Source organism: Ornithorhynchus anatinus, chromosome X5, assembly GCF_004115215.2.
Source record: "Ornithorhynchus anatinus isolate Pmale09 chromosome X5, mOrnAna1.pri.v4, whole genome shotgun sequence".
NCBI lineage: Eukaryota > Metazoa > Chordata > Mammalia > Monotremata > Ornithorhynchidae > Ornithorhynchus > Ornithorhynchus anatinus.
The window spans coordinates 37,063,998-37,083,260 of record NC_041753.1 but is presented as its reverse complement, the minus strand read 5'-3'; the positions used below and the strand labels follow the sequence as shown (position 1 = coordinate 37,083,260).

At 45.3% G+C, this 19,263-nt stretch overlaps 1 protein-coding gene across 1 annotated transcript in view; it reads left to right on the top strand.

Annotated features, from left to right (window-relative positions):
• MOB3B (MOB kinase activator 3B) overlaps window positions 1–19,263 on the top strand; it is a 190,264-nt gene that overhangs the window by 68,124 nt on the left and 102,877 nt on the right. The gene's annotated exons all lie outside the window — the stretch shown is intronic.

Sequence of the window (19,263 nt, the reverse complement as noted above, 5' to 3'; positions counted from 1 at the left end):
AGAAGTAGTGTGGCTTAGTGGATAGACCAAGGGCCCAGGAGTCAGAAGGAGCTGAGTTCTAATCCTGGCTCTGCCAATGTCTGCTGTGTGACCTTGGGCAAGTCACTTAACTTTCTTTGGGTCTCAGTTACCTCATCTGTAGAATGGGGATTAAGAGTGTAAGCTCCATGTAGGAAAGGGACTGCATCCAACCTGATCAAGTTGTATCTACCTCAGGGCTTAGAGCAGTGCTTGGTACATAGTGAGTACTTAACAAATATCATAATTATCATTATTATGGAGTGTATTCATTCATTCAATAGTATTTATTGAGTGCTTACTATGTGCAGAGCACTGTACTAAGTGCTTGGAATGAACAAGTCGGCAACAGATAGAGACAGTCCCTGCCATTTGACGGGCTTACAGTCTAATCGGGGGAGACAGACAGACAAGAACAATGGCAATAAATAGAGTCAAGGGGAAGAACATCTCGTAAAAACAATGGCAACTAAATAGAATCAAGGCGAAGTACATTTCATTAACAAAATAAATAGGGTAATAAAAATATATACAGTTGAGCAGACGAGTACAGTGCTGAGGGGATGGGAAGGGAGAGGGGGAGGAGCAGAGGGAAATGGGGGGACAAGAGGGATAAGCCGCGGAGAGGTGAAGGGGGGGTGGTAGAGGGAGTAGAGGGAGAAGGGGAGCTCAGTCTGGGAAGGCCTCTTGGAGGAGGTGAGTTTTAAGTAGGGTTTTGAAGAGGGGAAGAGAATTAGTTTGGCGGAGGTGAGGAGGGAGGGCATTCCAGGACCGCGGGAGGACGTGGCCCAGGGGTCGACGGCGGGATAGGCGAGACCGAGGGACGGTGAGGAGGTGGGCGGCAGAGGAGCGGAGCGTGCGGGGTGGGCGGTAGAAAGAGAGAAGGGAGGAGAGGTAGGAAGGGGCAAGGTGACGTAGAGCCTTGAAGCCTAGAGTGAGGAGTTTTTGTTTGGAGCGGAGGTTGATAGGCAATCACTGGAGGTGTTTAAGAAGGGGAGTGACATGCCCAGATCGTTTCTGCAGGAAGATGAGCCGGGCAGCGGAGTGAAGAATAGACTGGAGAAGGGCGAGAGAGGAGGATGGGAGGTCGGAGAGAAGGCTGACACAGTAGTCTAGCCGGGATATAACGAGAGGCCATAGCAGTAAGGTAGCCGTTTGAGTGGAGAGGAAAGGGCGGATCTTGGCGATATTGTAAAGGTGAAACCGGCAGGTCTTGGTAATGGATCGGTTGTGTGGGGTGAACGAGGGAGACAAGTCAAGGATGACACCGAGATTGCGGGCCTAAGAGATGGGAAGGATGGTCGTACCATCCACGGTGATAGGGAAGTCTGGGAGAGGACAGGGCTTGGGAGGGAAGGTGAGGAGCTCAGTTTTGCTCATGTTGAGTTTTAGGTGGGGGGCAGACATCCAGGTGGAGACGTTCTGGAGGCAGTAGGAGATGCGAGCCTGAAGGGAGGGGGAGAGGAGAGGGGCAGAGATGTAGATCTGCGTGTCATCTGCGTAGAGATGGTAGTCAAAGCCGTGAGAGCGAATGAGTTCACCAAGGGAGTGAGTGTAAATGGAGAACAGAAGAGGGCCAAGAACTGACCCTTGAGGAACTCCAACAGTTAAAGGATGGGAGGGGGAGGAGGCCCCTGCGAAGGAGACCAAGAATGACCGGCCAGAGAGATAAGAGGAGAAACCAGGAGAGGACGGAGTCCATGAAGCCAAGGTGAGATAAGGTGTGGAGGAGGAGGAGATGGTCGACAGTGTCAAAGGCAGCAGAGAGGTCAAGGAGGATTAGAATGGAGTAGGAGCCATTGGATTTGGCAAGAAGGAGGTCATGGGTGACCTTAGAGAGAGCAGTCTCGGTAGAGTGGAGGGGACGGAAGCCAGATTGGAGGGGGTCCAGGAGAGAATGGGAGTTAAGGAATTCTAAGCAGCGAGTGTAGTGTGCTAGAGCCCATACACGAACTCCACATATTTTCCTTGTCTTCATTCCCACTCCTTTTCTATTTACAATTGGCCACTTTCACACTGTACCCCTTCCTGTTGCCAATACTCTGTTCCAAGAAAGCAAGTGCCTCACTGATAAACGCTGTACAAACTAGATAAGGAGACAGGGAGAGTCTGTTACTGGGAGGACTCATGGAGATATTGTTTGAGCCACAGTCACACTTGGTTTCCCAAGGAAGATTGCAACAATTTGCACAGCGGATGCGAGTGTCTCACTCGAGCAATGTTCAAACCAGATGAGTGTGTAGCAGGGTCTGTTGCTGAGAGGGCTCACAGAGATATTCTGTTCTACGCTCCACAGGCTGGACCTTTACCCTGAATCACAGGCTCACAGTACATACTGTTGTTCTGCTGGGGACCCTGGGCAAGAGGGTGTGTATTAACCCACTCCATCTCCATTACTGAAAAACGTGCATGTCCTACTGACAGTGGTTTACATCTACCGTACCCTAAAAAAAAAAAAATCCAATGCAAGTAGGCAACCCAGGATATTGATCACTGAAGAAGCAACACCACTGTTTTGCAGGATGGCTGAACAGCCCTATTTAGGCATACACTGCTCATCTGGAATTCATTCATCCAATCGTATTTATTGAGTGCTTACTAGGTTCAGAGCACTGTACTAAGTGCTTGGGATGTAGAATTCAGCAACAGATAGAGACAATCCCTGCCCAATAACGGGCTATGGACAAGGAGACTAGAAAAAGAGTATCAAAATTGTCCGCCTCAACCAAATCACATTGGGCTCATCAGTAGCTGTATACTTACAGTGCAAAAACCTCGTTCAAGAAATAAGACTAAGAAAATCACCCAGCATGCCGTGGAAAATAAGGGTGCTACGGGATGGTGAAAATAGAAAGAACAGCAGCTGTAGCATCAGATACAGAGTCAGCATTGCAGTGCTATGTGAAACTAGACTATCTGATGAAGGACAGCACAGTCTGGTTCTGGAAACCACTAAGTGCATTGGGTCCAGCGGATGCTCAGTACAAACCATTGCAGCTGCTATCCTCTTCAGCTAACAGGAGTTGGTTATGCAATGAGACAGTCATTAGTAATTGGTCTTCCAAATCAGCCCCAAGGTTTATGTGACCATATCATGCCCTAGTCTGCGTGCCATGACTAGTGCATACGCCCCCACAATGACAAACAGCAATGAAGAAAGCATGTTTTTACAAATGTTTGAGTATCAATATTCAGTAAACTAATTGAGTTTTTATAATGCTTGTCTTTGTAGCAATGACCAAACGTCATCAATGAATCTATTGTATTTATTAAGTGCTTACTGTGTGCAGAGCACTGTACTAAGTTCTTGGAAGAGTACTTTACAACAGAGTTGGTAGACATGTTCCTTGCCTACAAGGAGCTTACACTCTAAGTGGGGAGGCAGACATTAAAATACGTTATGAATATGCAAGCATGGGCTGTGGTATTGAGGGGGGGGTAAATATCAAGTGTGTAAAGGATACAAATCCAAGTGCAAAGGTGACACAGGACGGAGAGGGAGTAGGGGAAATGAAGGATTAATCGGGGAAGGCCTTCTGGAGGAGATGTTATTTTAATAAGGCTTTGAAGGTAGGGGATAAAGATGGTCTGTTGGATATGAAGGAGGAGGGAGTTTCAGGCCATAGGGAGAATGTGGGCAAAGGGTCAAGAGTGAGACATATGACATCAGAGAGTAGGTTGGCATTAGAGGAGCAAAGCGAGCTTGCTGGGTTGTAGTAGGAAATTAGCAAGGAGGGTATGAGCTGATCGAGTGATTTAAAGCCTATGGAAAGGAGTTTCTGGTTGATGCAGAGGTGGATAGGCAACCACTGGAGATTTTTGAGAAGTGGGAAAATGTGGACTGAACTCCTTCCCCATCCCCCATAAAAATGATCCAGCATAATGGAGTATGGACTGGAGTGGGGAGAGCAAGAAGGCAGATGTAGTAATCAAGGCAAGACAGGATAAGTGCTTGGATCAGCATAGTAACAGTTTGGATGGAGAAGAAAGGGAGGATTTTAGCGATGTTGTTTGGGTAGAACCAACAGGATTTGATGACATTGAATGTGTGACTTGAATGAGAGAAATGAGTTGAGGATAATGTCAAGGTTATGGGCTTGGTGCTATCTACAGTGATGGGAAAGTCAAGAGGAAAAGGATAGGGTTTAGGTGGGAAGATGAGGAGTTCTGCTTTGGACATGTTAAGTTTGAAGAGTTGGTGAAATGCCCAAGTAGAGATGTCCAGAAGGCAGAAAGAAATACAAGACTGCAGAAAAGGAGAGAGGTTAAGGCTGGGGGTGTAGATGTGGGAATCATCTGAATGGAGGTGGTAGTAAAAGCTATGGGAGTGAATAAGTTCTCCAAGGAAGGGGGTGTAGATGGATAATAGAAGGGGATCAGAACTGAGTCTTGAGGAACTCCCACAGTTAGGGGGTGGGAGGCAGAGGAGGAGCCTGTGAAAGAGACTGAGAATGAGCGGCCAGAGAGATAAGAGAAGAGACAGGGGAGGACACTGTGTGAAGGTTAGACAATGTTCCCAGGAGGAGGTGGTACACAGTGTCAAAGGTAACTGGGAGGTCAAGGAGGATTAGAAGGATGGAGTAGAGGTCATTCGATTTGGCAAGAAGGAAAGCAGTTTCTGTGGAATGACGGGGACAGAAGCCAGATTGGAAGGGGTCAAGGAAAGAATTGGAGCAGAGGAAGTGGAGGCAGCAAGTGTAGACAACTCTCTCAAGGAGTTTGGAGGGGAAAGGAAAGAGGGAGATGAGGCAATAACTGGGGGGAGCTGTAGGGTCAAGGGAGGGTTTTTTAGGATAAGAGAAACATGAGCATATTTGAAAGCAGTAGGGAAGAAGCCACTGAAGAGTGAATAGTTGAAAATAGCAGTCGGGGGTTGGGGGAAGAAGGGAGGGCCAAGTGTGTTGATGAAGTGCTAAAGGATGGGGTAGGAGGTGCAGTTGGAAGGGGTGGATTTTGAAAGGAGGCAGGAGATCTGTTGAGATACTGCTGGGAAAGATGGGAAAATGAAAGAAGAGGCAGGGGGAGGGAGGGACTGGAGAGGAGCAGGAGATAATTTAGAGAGATCATGCCTGATGATTTCAATTAGGTGGCCAAGTCATTAGGGGCAAGAGGAAAGGGGTGGAAGGAAGAGGAGCAGGGGATTTGAGGAGGGAGTTAAATGTCCGAAACAACTGGCGAGGGCAATAGGCATGGCAGTCGATAAGGATGGAGAAATGTTGCCGGGCGGAGGAGAAGGCAGAGTCAAAGCAGGTGAGGATAAGGTTGAGATGGATGAGGTGATCCTGACATCTGGATTTCTGCTGGCAGCGCTCTGTGACTTGGGCACAAGATTAAAGGAAGCAGACTGTGGACAGTGACCCAAGGTTGTGGGTTAGTGGTATGAGATCTACAAAGGGATAGAGGAGGTAGCGAGTTGAGTTCAGTAGAAAGGGTGGGGTTGACGATGTCAATTTGTGTGTCAAGGAAAGATAGTTTGGGTATGGAGACTAAATAGGGCATGATGACATCAGGCCACATGGGACTGTCCAACTAAACAAATGTTGAACACCATCTTCCACCTGCAAACGAAAGGAAAAGACCTTGGAGACACCCATGATCACTCCAATGGCACCACACTGAGAGCATCATAGTGTGGCAGAAGGATCTTAGGGATGTTTGAATCATATGAGCCACGCATGGAGCAGAATGCTGAACAGATGCTCTGAGCTCCAAGCTCACCTCAACTGCAACCTCCAGTGTAAATTTCAAAAGGACAGTTCTCTTTGCTACTGTCTGCCAGGTAGCTGCCAAGACATTGGGCAGGGCCAGGAAAAGCACTGAAATTGTTTTGATGAAAATCACTTAGAGATTAAACCGGCCATTTGCAGCAAAATTAGTACTGTGCCAACACCTTGCAGCCCTGGAATCTGACAAAAATGAGGCTTTTAGAAACCAGCATGGCCTAGGGGAAAGAGATGGATCTGGCAATCCAGACACCTGAGTTCTAATACCAGTTCTGTTGCTGGCCTGCTGAGTGACCTTGGGCAAGTCACTGGGCCTCAATTTCCTAATATGTAAACAAGACGGTACCCACTCTCCTTACCTCTTAGGAAGGGTGGGGTACCCCACTCTGTGTGGGGTAGGGTCTGTATCTGACCTATCTTGTATCTATCTTCATCATTCACAAGGGAGGGGATCCTGAAGAAATGGCAACAATTTAAATTTTTTCCTAAACACATCTACTGCAGGAAAGGCTCTACCACTCCTAGAGAACCTATAAGCAAAGACATAGCACTTGTACCAACTACTGAGGCAGTCACCACAATCATCTGAGCCATAAAAAATGGCAAAGCACCTGAACCCAATAACACACCCCTTGAGGTTTACAGGCATGGAGGGAACCCAGAATTTAAACACTTATGCAAGATGTTCTTCACCACCGAAGAGATGCCACAAGGTTTCCAAGAGGTCATCCTCATCACTGTCTTCAAAAGGAAGGTGAAAGATCAGCTTGTGCAACTATCAAGGCACCTCACGGTTGCCATTTCTGGGAAAATCCAGAAAGCATTTGATACAAACAGTAGTAGATATGGACTCTGGAAATTGCTTTGTAAATCTGGCTGCCTTGAGAAGTTAAGGTACTGAGACTGCTTCATGATGGTATGGCTAGATATGTCAGAGCTGAGGGTACCTCTTTTTCATCCATTCCCCCATCACCGGGGGGGGGGGGGGTATAGGAGGCCCAGTCCTGTTCAATTTATTTGAGGCAGCTCTGCTGGAAGACACAACAGTGACATAGGCATATGCTTCCACTTCTTCTGAAAACCCTTCCAATTCAATAGGCTAGAGTGTCAAGTTCTGGAGACAGGTATTCATTTGGCAGTTGCTCTCTGCAGATGACTGTGACCTAAGAAGATGTGCAAATGATTAGAAACCTCTTTACCCAATCAACCAAGTGCTATAGAATGACGATTGGAATAAAAAAACACTCTGTAAAACCAAGGTATTAACTCTCCTGTCCAACTTCCAATGGGAATGCATTTCACATGCTTGCCACCCCCAGTAGGATAAAGGGTTTCCTTTTGTTTGTTTTGAACCTACTACTTCCAAGCTTCAGTGGGTGCCCCCTTTTCCTGGGGTCATGGTATCTAGTGAACAACTACAATAAACCTGCATTCTCTCTGCCCATACCATTCATGATTTTCTAAGCTTCAATTACATCTTCTCAGTCTTCATTTGTCCCAACTGAAGTGTCCTAATTTTTTTTCCCGAGGAATTGATCATTATTTAGGTTTGGTGGATTATTTAACACCCTTTCCAAACCTTATGCTGGATGTTCATAAATATCTCAAGCTGTCAAAGCAAAGGAAGGGGATAGAGGGCTCTACTTATCTGTAGCAATTCTGAACAGTGCCAGTGCTTAGAACAGCCCCCAGTGCTTAGAACAGTGTTTGGCACATAGTAAGCACTTAACAAATACCACTATTATTACTATTAAAGAGTTCTGAATCTACTGTGGAAGTAACCCCCTTATACTGCAGCCCCTGCTATGTACAGCAGCTCTGGGCGATGTGTGATGCATTCGTAGAAGGATCAGAGCCAATTAATAACTATCTGAATGAAAGACACTTCTACTACCAATCCACTGGCAAGCTGGATCCAACCTGCAGGCTGGAGTGAATCACTTGGCCAGTTGGATCTGACTGGTTGGCCATATTTTGCCTACCCAGCCTTATATGGAGGCTGTTTCAGTAAGCACTCAGTAAATACAATTGATGGATGGATGGATCATTCCCCTTGTCATTTAATTTTGTAGGAGAGAATTCATTTTCCAGCATTGTCTTTGTCACATAGTGGTTTATTAAATGCAATGTTTTGTGCATCCATTCATAGCAATCAAACTTGCTGCTGCAGCTGCTATAAATTTTAGTTGACTTGAAGGGGACTGATACCCATCAGCTTATTTCACCTACCAGATCAACCTTCTTAGCTGCTGTGACCCTGTATACACACTGGTAATCCTATGGTGAAAGTAAGCAGTGTGGCCTACTGGGAAGAGCACAGGCCTGGGAATCAAAAAACTTGGGTTCTAATCCCAGCTGTGCCACTTGTCCAAGTCACTTCACTTCTCTGTGCCTCAGTTACTTCATCTGTAAAATGGGAATTAAGATTATGAGCCCACATGGGACATGGACTGTGTGCAACCTAATTAATGCACATCTACCCCAGTGCTGAGAACAGTGCTTGGCACATAGCACTTAAATACCATTTTTTAAAAAAAGGATTGATTGAAAGTATACTTTTACCAAACCGCTATCTGCATCAATCCTCTAGAGCCATCTTTTTTCTTTCATTCCAGAGGGAAGTAGTGATGGATCCTTGGAAAAGTGTTAAGGTTTGGAATACTAGTAACAAAAGTATTGAGGAGGACCTACAGTGTGCAAAGTACTTTATTAGGTCCTGGGGAAACGTAGAGAAGAAGTGAGGCAGCATGACCTAGGGGAAAGATGAAGGGACTGGGAGTCAGGCAACACATGTTTAACCCCAGCTCTGCAGTTGACCTACTGTGTGACCTTGAGTTGTCACTTAACCTCTCTCTGTCTCAATATCCACATCTGTAAAATGGGGATTTAAATACCAGGTCTCTAATCTCTTAGACAGTGAGCCCCACATGGGACAGGGGTTGATTATTTGTATCTTCCCCAGTGCTTGGTTTAGCACTTTGGTAGAGAAGCAGCGTGGCTCAGTGGAAAGAGCCCGGGCTTTGGAGTCAGTGGTCATGGGTTCGAATCCCGGCTCGGCCACTTGTCAGCTGTGTGACTGTGGGCAAGTCACTTCACTTCTCTGTGCCTCAGTTACCTCATCTGTAAAATGGGGATTAAGACTGTGAGCCCCACGTGGGACAACCTGATTCCCCTGTGTCTACCCCAGCGCTTACAACAGTGCTCGGCACATAGTAAGCGCTTAACAAATACCAACATTATTATTATTATTACTTAGTAAAAGCTTATTATTATTACTATTAATAATAAACCTGAATAATAATTAAGGCATCCCAGCAAGGATTTTACAAAGCCCTACTAAAATTGTATCTCCTCCAAGAAACCTCCCCTCACTAACCTCTCCACTTTATTCTCCTCTTCTGTGTTCCCTATACAGTTGACCCTGTATCTGCTAAACAATTTGATACTTACTCCACCCCCACAGCACTTATGTACATATCCTTCTACTCTGCTGCTTCCTGTGTAGTTTATGTTCACATCTCTCTTCCCCACTAGACTGGAAGCTTCTTGAGAAAGCAGGGATTGTGTCTACTAATTCTTTTGCATTCTCCCTAGCACTTATTACTGTGTTCTGTATACAACAAGCATTCAATAAATACTATTGATTGATTCTTCTGAGAAGTGGAGACATGGTACTTACCCTCTAGAAGTAGATCATATGGTAACACAATAAATCATGTATCAGTCAAATCACTTGTGTATTTTTTGTCTCCCATCCTTTTCCCTGGATAGAATAACATTTTTTGTTTTTGCCGTGTAAAATATTTTCATGTGGAGTAGAAGGTTTCTAATGCCAACTTCCTAATCAAAATAAACCCCAAATTTGCCAAAGGTAATCTGTGTTATTGCTGCTGTGGGCTGAAGATAATTTAGGGAAGAACTTTCTCTCACAGTTTTTCTCCTTTTCCTCCTAGTTCTCCTGACTGAAGCCTTGTTTTCTTTACCCTGATCTTTGTACTGTAGTGAGTTATTGTCATGGAAATTACGGAGTTGTCTGTGAAGGGCAACATAAAAGAAAGCACTCTTTGCAGATGCTTGGCTAATGAAAATAGCGAATTTATGTTAGGCATTTTCTGCTTTGAATCTCATGTATATTTTTTTCTTCTTCTTGGGGCTTAAGGCTGTTAAACTTCCTCTCTCCTCCTGGCGGCCCGGGCAAAGCAGGGAATATAGACAGATGTGTGGTCTTTGCCTTTATCTCAGCATTAAAGGTTGTAAACAGTTGTTGATCTCTGCTAATAAAAAATGGGGGAAATAAAACCTTCCATCTGTTCTGGTAGTGATGTTAAAACAGCAGATCACTTCGATTTCAGAGGACAAGCTGGAGGCTTTTGCTAAGGTGGGGGAATTTCAAACAGATGTTGTGGCTTCCTCATAAATTGAAGTCTCTTTTGCATCCAGGCCCCCACCCCCATCCTGCTCAGTTCCCATTGTTAAGAAGCAACAGATGCCCTTGAATTAAACCGCCTCCTGTACCACTCTCAAAACCAGGCGGCAACTTGAATAACATATATTGTTTCCTCTTCTGTAGTACTAATAGCATCCCCATTTCAGGTAAAGATGGAGGCAGAAATAATGAAAAACCTGACCTTAGCATCATTCTACTGCCTAATTGGGGGATTTTCAGTTGTTATGGTTACTCAGAAGGATTTAACAGACACAAATGTGAATAAGGATGATGCAAGTGTAGGTCATTCTCCTATAATAATAATTGTATTATTTGTTAAGCACTTGCTAAGGCCATGCGCTCTATTAAGCACTGGAGTGGATACAAGTTAATCAAGTCCCTGTCCCACATGGAGCTCCCAGTTTAAGTGGGAGGGAGAACTGGTGTTGAATCCCCATTTTGCAGGGAACTGAGGCACAGAGAAGTTTAGTGACTTGTCCATGGTTCCACAGCAGTCAAGTGAAAGAGCTAGAACCCAGGTAATTTGACTCCCAGGCATGTGCTCTTTCCACTAAGACATGCTGCTTCTCAACTCTTTGGAAGTTTACTGTCTCTTTACTTCCTTATGCCTCAATTTCTTAAAATGAGATAAACAACTTCCCTCCTAAGGTTTTTAGAACATAAAGATGATTAACTTTCTCTAAATGAATGTGAAGTATCTACAATGTGCATTTGTTTGGCTTATGTTAATGGAATGCAAAGCATTTTTAGCAATGAAATCATCTTTTTCTTAATTTTCAAGATGTGGGTGGGGGGCGGTGGGCTTTGGGATCTTTAGCTCAGTGCCTTCCCTTTTGCTCTGCTCATGCATAGTGGGTGACCATTTGGGAAAGATTCATTTGGCATTCCATCTTCATAGTCTCCCAAGTGGTAACCATATTTTCAGAGTCAGGAGGCATGTGATTGGAGGCATGTATCATTTTTTTTAAGGTACATGTTAAGTGCTTACTTACACTGTACTAAGCACTGGAGTAGATACAAGCTAATCAGGTTGAAAACAGTTCATGTCCCACATGAGGCTGTCAGTATTAATCCAGATTTTACAGATGAGGTAACTGAGGCACAGAGAAGTGAATTACCCAAGGTCATATAGCAAACAAGTGGCAGAATCAGAATTAGAACCCAGATCCCCTGACTAAGTCTATGGTCTTTCCACTAGACCACCCTGCTTCTTGCTGCTTTCGAGAGAAACACAATCCTTGTATTATAGGAAAACTGATTCTACTGCCCTAGGCAGTGATTGTGTGTCTTGCTTCTTTTGACCTCTCCAAAGGTCCCAGTATAGTGCTTCATATTCAGTATGTGCTCAATAAATACCATTGATGATGATTATGATTCAGTTATTAAGAATATGCTCAGTGTGGGGCGCTGACCTTAAGTGACCCTGAGTTATGTGAAGAAGAGCAGGCTGCAAAAAACTCGATCATCTGGGATACTTGGGTGTTCAGATTGGCTTTATTCTAGAGCAGTCTCACTAAGACAATTTTTACTGTTTTGAAGCACTTTAGGCCCTATATGCTCAAACTAAAAATCCAAAATGTCCAGTTATAATTTTAATTAGCAGCATATACAATAAGCTCTCACCTCTGATTTTCAAACATCAAAATTTTCAGATATTAAAAACAATTTAGCTATTAAAACAGGGTCAATTCTAATATTTTGGTTGGGGTATCTGGGGTTTTACTATATACTCTGCTATCTGGATCATTTTTCTGAAAAACCATTCAGACACATATCCCCACTCCTCAAGACCCTCCAGTGGCCTCCCATCCACCTTCACATCGAACAGAAACTCCACACCATTGGCTCCAAAGCATTCAGTCAGCGTGCCCCCACCTAGCTTACCTTGCTGATTTCCTACTAACCCCAGCCCACACTATTCACTGGTCTAATGCCAAACTATTCACTATACCTCAATTTCATCTACCTTGCTGCCAAACCATTGTCCACATCCACCCTCTGGCCTGGAACTTCCTCCTCCTTCATATACAGTCTGACACTCCCCTGACCTTCAAAGCCTAATTGAAATCGCATCTCCAATAAGTGGCCTACTAAGCCCTTATTTCCCCCTACAACCTAATCCTTCTGCTTTGCCTATTACTTGAATCTATCACCTTTAAGCCCTTTATAATCACCCCACATTCAACCCCAGACTACTTATGTACATATCCATAATTTATTTATGTCTGTCTCCTCCTCTAGACTGTAGTCTCCTTGTGGGCAGGAAAATGTCTACTAAAGTTGTACTCCCAAATGCTTAAACAGTGCTCTGCACATAGTAAATGCTCAATGGATACCTTTGATTGATTGGCTTGGAGCTTTCCAATGGCACAAAATGCACTCAGACACACCTGTGATTGCTGGGGGTCTTAATGATTTTCAGTCATTGAAGCATTTCCTCCTTCCTTCCCCCTCACTAACTTCGAACCACATTCTGATTTTCATCTATTTTCATCTATAGACTGCTCTGTAATGTTCAAGTCTCTGACAAGACTGAGGAAAGTCACAGTAAATTGGGCTTCTGACTGCAATTAAAAAGCGAAGTAAAAAAGATAAAGCTACAGTTGAGTGATTTAGCCATAAATAGTATGAAAAAGGTTTAGGGCTTCTTTCGGATTTTTGGTAACAGGGGACTTGAGGCTGGGCCAGATTGAGGCAGTGAACTTGGCAGTGGACCTTGTCCCAGTTGTCTCCACACATGTGCAAGATCACAGGATCAGGCATTGGATTGCCATCCTTGCTGCCTGAATGCTGTGCATTGGCCATTTTAAAATTCACTCCTGGGTTAAGGAGAGGGTGGCTGATGGGGGAGATTTTATAGACCATATCACTTGGAGTGTAGCCCCAGCTTAGGACAGTGCCTGACACACAGAAAGGGCTCAGTAAATGTGATTGATTGATTGAAGGTGGTTCAGGTCCTCATCTCATTATCACATTTGCCCCCTTCCTTCTTCTCTGCCTGACTGCCATTTTCAACCATTCACTTTCCAGTGGCCTCTACCTCAACAGTTTCAAACATGCTCATGTAACCCCTACCTTAAAATAAAAACTTCCCTTGACCCCTCAGTTCCTCCATTTATCATCCCTTCTCCCTCTCTAAACTCCTTGAGTTGTCTATACTTGCTGCCTCCATGCCCTCTCCTCCAATTCTCTCCTTGACCCCCTCCAACTTGGCTTCCATCCCATTCACTCCATGGAAACTAACCTCTCTAAAGTCACCAATGACCTCCTCCTTGCCAATCCAACAGCCTCTATTCCATATTAATCCTCCTTGTCCTGTTACCTTCAAAACTGTAGACCACCCACTTCTGGAAACATTCTCTAACCTGAGCTTCACTGACACTATCCTTTCCAGGTTCTCCACCTACCTTTCTGGCTACTCAGTCTCTTTTAAGGGCTCCTCCTCTGCCTCCCACCTTCTAACTGTGGTGTCCCTGAAGGTTCAGTTCTGGGTCCCCTTCTATTCTCCTACTACACCCACAACCTTGGAGAACTCATTTGCTCCCATGGCTTCAACTACCATCTCTACTCTATATCTCCAGCCCTAACCTCTCTTCTTCTCTACAGTCTCACATTTCCTCCTGCCTTCAGGATATCTCTACTTGGATTCTCCATAGACACTTCCAACTTAATCTGTCCAAAACAGAACTCCTTATCTTTTCACCCAAGCTCTGTCCTCCCCATATCTTGCCCATCACTGAAGACAGTCTCTCAAGCCCATAACCTTGGTATTATCCTCATCTCATCTCTCTCATTCAATCCATGTATTGTCTGTCACCAAATCCTGTCAGTTCTACCTTCACAATATCACCAAAATTCATCCTTTTGTCTCCATCCAAGCACTTATCATATCCCTCTTTGCCTACTATATCAGTGTCCTCACTGACCTCCCGGCTTCCTGTCTCTCCACTAGTCCTTAATTCATTCTGCTGCCTGGATCATTTTTCTGAAAAAAACCAGTTAGTCCACATCTCCCAACCCATCAAGAGCCTCTAGTGATTGTCCATCCACCTTCATATCAAACAGAAACTCCTACTAACCATTGACTTTAAAACACTCAATCAGCTCCCTCCCTCCTATCTTACCTTGCTTGTTTTTCCTCTTCCTCACAGTATTGCTAAATAATTTTAGTTTGTCAGCCTCCTCAATTAGATTTTAAATGCTTTGAGGGAAGGGAATGTATGTCTTCCTTCTGATGTACTCTGCCAAGCACTTAGTACAGTGCTTTGCACCCAGAAGGTGCTCAATCATTTGACTGGTTTGAGCTACATCACTACTGGGTAACAATGAGAAATGAAATTGAGGAAAGGTAGAGATTACGATCCATTCATCATGATGAAACTACCATAATTTATAGGGGCAAAATGGATCAGAGGCCACAAAGTGAAAATTATTTTACCTGTAGGCCAATGTTTGGTTGATCATATGCCATATGAGAAGCAGCATATGAAAGAGCACAGGCCTGGAAATCTGAGGACCTGGGTTCTAATCCCAGGTCCTCTAATTACCTGCTCTATAAACATGGGGAAGTCACTTAACTTCTCTATGCCTCAGTTTCCTCATCTGTAAAATTGGTATTTAATACCTGTTCTCCCTCTTACTTAGACTGTGAGCCCCATGTGAAACAAGAACTGTGTCCAGCCTGTTTAATTTCTATCTATCAAGTGCTTAGAACAGTGCTTGACAAATAGTAAATGCTTAATCATATTTATTGAGCACTTACTGTGTAGAGCACTGTAGAGTACAATATAACAGAGTTGGTACTCAAATCCCCTGCTCACAATGAGCTTAATAATAATCATGAGAATTTTGAGTAAAGCACACCTGTTTTAAGTCTCCCATTCTGAAATGCAAAAAACCAATTGAAACTTCTCCCACACACCAAGGTCACCAAGCCCACTCCTCTGGTTCATCTCTTTAGAAAAGATTTCTGAAAGAAAATCTGTACTATGTATTGTTGTAGTCTCTAAAATATATTTTTATTTAAAAAATATATCTTCGCTCAAAGCTATGCTTGCCATAATTCAGCTACTTAGGTGGGACACGTGAGAAGAATAAGCTACAGTGGGATGCCCATACAGCTGCTGTAAGGAGAACTGAAATTGGGAAACTGAAAGCAAGAAGAAGGGCATAGGAACAATTTTAAGGAACTGGTAAAACATAGCCTCAGACAGTGGTGCATCCCACTGAAAACGGAGTCAATTGCAGAGTATAGAACTGCACAACATACTGATATCAAGACAGGAGTGGCTCTTTTCAAGTGAAATCTTTGTAAGGAATGAGAGACAAGGAGGCAAAAACATTAAACATGCCAACACAAGGAGGGTCAGCCTTTTGTATGTCCTCAACATGGCCAGGACTGAGGGTCCCACATTGGCCAAAGAATGATCATAGACTTAGGAGTGGACTGATTCCAAATCTGAACTGTCCCAATTTGCATTCTAGACATAGCTTCAGTGACCTCTGAACTCATTTTATAACAGTCCAAGATTGCCTCATTGCACCTGGGGGCTGTTTTTCTGATATACAGCTGATGCAATCGCATCAGGGCATGTTAATACAAATCCATATATCCTTAAACCCAAACTCAGAACTAAGTCGGCCAGACTTGAAAAAAGCAATGGTAGGTATTGGAGCAATCGCCCTCTGTTGCAGGGAATAACTTTTGTCTTACCAAGCTTCAGTGTCAAATGGGAGAAGAAAAAAGAGATGAAAGAAGTGACAGAAAAAAGCCCACTCCCAGCAGCTCCATCAATAGCATCCAGATTTGGGAAATTGAACCCTGACCCATGGCTTAGGGAAGCAGAGGAGTCAGAGATCAGTGTCCAAGCCATGGTAAACGGGGCAAGTGAAAAGTTGTGACCAGGAGACTTACTTAGAGGGAAGGAGGAACTCTGCTCCTATGATCCAAAATTCTTAGGGAGCAGAGTGTGAGGGACAGGTGAGGATCAGAATACTGGAGCAGCAGGAATGGCGGGGGGGTTGGAAAGGTTTCCAAAATCCTAGAAAGAGTCGTCTACAGTCACTGCTTAGAATTCCTTAACTCCCATTCTCTCCTGGACCCCCTCCAATCTGGCTTCCGTCCCCTCCACTCTACCGAGACTGCTCTCTCTAAGGTCACCCATGACCTTCTTGCCAAATCCAATGGCTCCTACTCCATTCTAATCCTCCTTGACCTCTCTGCTGCCTTTGACACTGTCGACCATCCCCTCCTCCTCCACACCTTATCTCACCTTGGCTTCACGGACTCCGTCCTCTCCTGGTTCTCCTCTTATCTCTCTGGTGGTCATTCTCGGTCTCCTTCGCTGGCGCCTCCTCCCCCTCCCATCCGTTAACTGTTGGTGTTCCTCAAGGGTCAGTTCTTGGCCCTCTTCTGTTCTCCATTTACACTCACTCCCTCGGTGAACTCATTCGCTCTCACAGCTTTGACTACCATCTCTACGCAGATGACACGCAGATCTACATCTCTGCCCCTGTCCTCTCCCCCTCCCTTCAGGCTCGCATCTCCTCCTGCCTCCGGGATGTCTCCACCTGGATGTCGGCCCACCACCTAAAACTCAACATGAGCAAGACTGAGCTCCTCATCTTCCTTCCCAAACCCGGTCCTCTCCCAGACTTCCCTATCACCGTGGATGGCACGACCATCCTTCCCGTCTCTCAGGCCCACAATCTCGGTGTCATCCTTGACTCATCTCTCTCGTTCACCCCACACATCCTATCCGTTACCAAGACCTGCCGGTTTCACCTTTACAATATCGCCAAGATCCGCCCTTTCCTCTCCACCCAAACGGCTACCTTACTGCTACGGGCTCTCGTTATATCCCGGCTAGACTACTGTGTCAGTCTTCTCTCTGACCTCCCTTCCTCCTCTCTCGCCCCGCTCCAGTCTATTCTTCACTCCACTGCCCAGCTCATCTTCCTGCAGAAACGATCTGGGCATGTCACTCCCCTTCTTAAACAACTCCAGTGGTTGCCTATCAACCTCCACTCCAAACAAAAACTCCTCACTCTAGGCTTCAAGGCTCTACATCACCTTGCCCCTTCCTACCTCTCCTCCCTTCTCTCTTTCTACCGCCCACCCCGCACGCTCCGCTCCTCTGCTGCCCACCTCCTCACCGTCTCTTGGTTTCGCCTATCCCGCCGTCGACCCCTGTCCCGCAGTCCCGGAACGCCCTCCCTCCTCACCTCCGCCAAACTGATTCTCTTCCCCTCTTCAAAACCCTACTTAAAACTCACCTCCTCCAAGAGGCCTTCCCAGACTGAGCTCCTCTTCTCCCTCTACTCCCTCTACCACCCCCCCTTCACCTCTCCGCAGCTTAACCCTCTTTTCCCCCCATTTCCCTCTGCTCCTCCCCCTCTCCCTTCCCATCCCCTCAGCACTGTACTCGTCTGCTCAACTGTATATATTTTCATTACCCTATTTATTTTGTTAATGAAATGTACATTGCCTCGATTCTATTTAGTTGCCATTGTTTTTACAAGATGTTCTTCCCCTTGACTCTATTTATTGCCATTGTTCTTGTCTGTCCGTCTCCCCCGATTAGACCGTAAGCCCGTCAAAGGGCAGGGACTGTCTCTATCTGTTGCTGACTTGTTCATTCCAAGTGCTTAGTACAGTGCTCTGCACATAGTAAGCGCTCAATAAATACTATTGAATGAATGAATGAATAAAGGTGACATAACCACCAAGAATGAGCTTTTGATGGGGAGACTGGGAGCCAGTTCAGGGAAAGAGCAGTCTATTTCTTCCTCAACACTCCCATCCTCCTCAGCCTGCTGCATCAGACCCTGCTTTCTCCCCTAGCCCCAGTATATTCAGTCTTGTGTTAGAAACAGAAATGAGACCTGATCTGGCAGAGGCAAGAAGATGGAATGGAGTTGGGAGGGTGAGGGCAGAGAGGGGCAGGAGCCCAGAGGAGGAGGAAGTGGCACGGCTAACTCCTTTTCCCCCTACCTCAGGCAATCTCAGACCAAGTACCTTCCTCCAGCTCTTGGCGTTTTTCATCAGGACCGCTTCTGGTTGCCTACCTCCCAGCTGGTTCCCCAACTTCCTTACCCAAAAACTGGCTCCTCACTCACATGGCCTTCATTCCTTAATGGGTGATTGGAAAGGCAACTGGACCCATCCCGACCTGGTCCATCCCCTCCACGCATACTGGACCCTTGCCTTCCAACAACTTGGGGCTGGAATGGAGTGGTAGGGGTGAATGGCGCGGGCTGAGCCTGGGAGCAGTAGGAAAGAAACTGGCCACCTTTTCCCCTGGATCAACCACTGGTCCCCGTGCTTTTCCTGGTGCTCCCACTGCTTTTCAAAGCTCCCTTCCACTGCCATTTGTGAAACCTATCCCCGCCCCCCCCCCCCGCCAAAATCCCCCTACACTCTCTGGATGTCTGAGAGTAGAGTCTGAGTCTGAAGAGTCTGAAAAAGATCAAACTGCAGGATAGACTCTGAGTGATGAAAGCCCCACAGTTTTCCCAGTGGCAACATTCTCAGTCTCTTTGTTTATTTTAGGGGTTTTTTGTTTGTTTTTATGGTATTTGTTAAGTGCTTACTCTGTGCCAGCCACTCCACTAAGTACTGGGGTAGATACAAGCTAATCAGGTTGAACACAGTCCAACAACCTGTGGCTGTTCCCACTTTCTTTCACTTTCCCCAAGTGACTAAAATATTAACATCAAAGCCTTCAATCTCCCAATCTGGGGTCCTTCTGAAAGTAAACAGAGTTAGGCAGCTGATTCCTGAAAAAGGCCAGCTGTTGGAGAAAGCCCTGGGGCTAGAGGATGTAGTAAAGGTGTGAAACCCACACCTGTAGCACCTGAAATAATATCATACTTAATCAGGTTCACTGAGTCACTGTTATTTAAGATTCAGCATGTTTATGGCACAAAAATAAGGTTATGGGTCCCAAAGTGTTATCAGACAGTATTTCAACTGACTTTCTTAAAGGTGAGCAGGATATAGTGGCTTTAAAGTTCAAGCTAACAGTAAACACTGGAAATCCATACTAAAAGTGGCCTAAGGTAAACAGACTCAGT